Source organism: Sesamum indicum, linkage group LG3 (genome assembly GCF_000512975.1).
Source record: "Sesamum indicum cultivar Zhongzhi No. 13 linkage group LG3, S_indicum_v1.0, whole genome shotgun sequence".
Classification (NCBI taxonomy): domain Eukaryota; kingdom Viridiplantae; phylum Streptophyta; class Magnoliopsida; order Lamiales; family Pedaliaceae; genus Sesamum; species Sesamum indicum.
The window spans coordinates 16093677-16096687 of NC_026147.1; the positions used below are offsets into that span (position 1 = coordinate 16093677).

General features: G+C 27.6%; 1 protein-coding gene across 1 annotated transcript in view; it reads left to right on the plus strand.

The window, feature by feature from the left end:
- LOC105158554 (auxin-responsive protein IAA9-like) overlaps window positions 2279-3011 on the plus strand; it is a 5011-nt gene continuing 4278 nt past the window's right edge. Inside the window, exon 1 of the mRNA XM_011075339.2 lies at window positions 2279-2500. The gene's annotated coding sequence lies outside the window, so the exon portion shown is untranslated. The remainder of the gene's footprint in view (window positions 2501-3011) is intronic.

The window sequence follows — 3011 nt, forward strand, 5'->3', positions numbered from 1 at the left end:
TTTATATAAAAATAAGTAAATTATATATTGAATTTTTTAATATATTTTCTTTAAAAACTGATAAAAATATATTTATTTACTTTTCTATAAAAATATTGAGCTTTTGATTAAGCATATATATTTATCAATTTCTTTTAAACAGTATATATGAGTTGTTGATTATATTATATTTATTAAAATATCTACTATATATATTAATTTATACTCCACTTTAAATTTAAATTTTTTTATTAAAAAAATTAATTTAAAATAATTTAATATACAAAAAATTAAAATATATTAAAAATAATATAATTGTCTAGGTATGAGGGGCATTTTTATCCAATTAAGGAAGTAAATGTTACATTTATTAATTTAGGGGAATAAATATTACATAAAATAGTTCAGGTGAGGCAGAGTGTGTTTTACCCGTTTTATTATTATCCAAAAATGTAGAATATGGTCAAATGTGAATGTTTTTGTGCAATGTGGATAAAAATAGCAATGGCATAGTACACATAATTGGGACTTTATCCTAACAAGAGTCAAATTTTCTATAAGTTGCATTATTTAAAATCCACCACAGCCCCTAACCAAAAATGAGAAAACATTGCCTAAAACATTATTATTATTATTATTTATAGTATAAAGTACCCAATTACGGACTTATAGCGAGCATATGTTTTCATTACTAAATCAACAGTGAAAAGGCTGAAACCTTACAGTTAAAAGGCTCTATATTCAAACTTATAGATATAAGTGTTTATCAAATTTGTATAATGTGTTTAAACATATTCTTTAATTTAAAATTACGATGTATTTTGATCAACATTTGATATGTAAATATATTAAACGACATAATGAAATATATCAATTAGAAGAAAATATTAAAACTCCCTGCGACAAACTAACAAAACAAAATTCATTTGAAATAAATATATAATATGGGTGTAATTTTCATAAAAAGAATCAAATTGTTCCCACTTATAAAAAAACTAAAGAATCAAAATAAATATTTATAAATTCCCATAATTTTGGAAGAAAGAGAAATTGGGGTGCACGTGAATATTAATTGCAACTTAAATTGAAAAATGACATAAATATAAAGAATACAAAAATGGGGTAGTTTTCATACCTCCCCCAAAATAGCATATATCCCTCCCCACAATTTCCCTTTTTTCCTCTACCAATTCCAATAATATATTATCCAAAAACAATTTCTGCACCTCTTTGTTTTTGTTTTTGTTTTTGTTTTTTTTCTTCATTCACCTTTTGTTCCCATCACCTAAAAATGCCTTTTTTTCCCATTTGAAACAAAAAGTACCCAAAGTCAAAGGGATTTCATAGTATGTACTTACATACTCATTTAAGTAATTATCAAAAAATAAACTCACAACATTAAAGAATAAGGTAAATTATATCTGCATCCCATTAAATTATATTTAATTACATAAATATTTCTTGATTTTAATAAAATTATAGATGCACCCCTTCAAATGGTGTTAGTGCAATGTATTCAATGGGTATTTTTTAGTTTCTTCACTCAATATGGGGCGTACTTATAGTTACAATTATAACATAAAGGGGTATATTTATAAATTTGTGAAAATATATGTGGTGTTTGTGTAATTAGACCTAATATTAGAAAATATTAGTATAATCTATTCTAAAAAACAAAATGCTACGAGCTTGTTAATTTCTTTTAAAGGTAAAGAGTTTTTAACTTATTTTTACTATTTTTTTCAATTTTAATTATAGTAATCATAAAATTATCATTACTAACGTTTATAATCTTGTTTTATTCGGAAAAAAATTATAATTACTTATATTTAGAATAATATTTTATATATTATTAATTTGAAAAGCCATAGTATAACTATATTAATTTATGATTTTTGTGATTAAGTGTAGCCAAAGACCCTCTTAATTTTTATTAAAAATATTTTGTGTAATAAAATGAAATATGATTTTGGTATCGACATCATAATTATTCATAATAGAATTTGTCGTGTAGTGGTGTGAAGGGCATGATGGTGAATTAGCAAGAACCAGAAAGCAAAGAGGCAGAGGAGCTGTCTTGAAGGAAACTGTAAAAAGGCATAATTGGCTGTCACCATTTACCCACCTGCAAGAGCGACAGTAATTATTTTTTCCTGGTCATCTTAACGGCCCAGATTCACTTCTGGTAGTCAATCACGGCCGTCGGTGAAATCCCTGTAAGAAACTGCCCCTACATTTCCTACTTAATTGCCCTTTTGCCCCCCCCCCCTCCCTTTTATTTTAATTTTTAACTCTAGCGGAGCTTTGAGAGTTTCTCGGCCAAACAAAAAACAAAAGAAACCCCTCTCTCTCTCTCTTTTGCTTTTGTGAGTTTTGTTTTTAGCTTTCTGCTTAAATGGAGGGACCTTAAAAATTCTCTCTGCTTTGCGTTTCCTGCTTTTTCTACAGTTACTCAAAGCTCTAATCCTCATCTTTCTTTTGAGTTTCTTGCCACTGCTCCTGTACGAAGTTAATCTTTCAGGTATGTTCTTATCTTCTTATGCATGTAAAGTTTTGCCGAAGAAAATATTCTGTTTTTTCTTTTTTTTTTCTTTTTCTCGAGCTTGATATTGCTGAAATTAAGCTGAGATCTTGTAAATTTGTTTTCAATGATTTATGGGTTCTCAACTTTGTTTTAGTATATGCGTATAGTTTTATGCCCAGCAGTGTGGATCTTCTTCATATTTGTACTGTCAAAATGTTTCTGCATTTACATTTTTCTGTCTTTTTTAATATTTGTCTTCTGGTTTTTCTTTCCAATGGGTTCTTTCTAGGTGATTATGGTTCCTCCAGAGGTAAATATTTATATCTTTCTTTGTATTTTCGTTCCATTTTATTCAATTTTTCCCATGCAAAAGTTGAAAAGTTCCTATTTTGATGAAAAAATTCCCGTAGATGAACTTTTCTTTTACTGCTCCCTTTTCACATTCTTGTGTGGCTGTCTGCATCCGCGTCTTGTTTGTCCAAAAAATTGTATATTTGTAGGGAGTTGG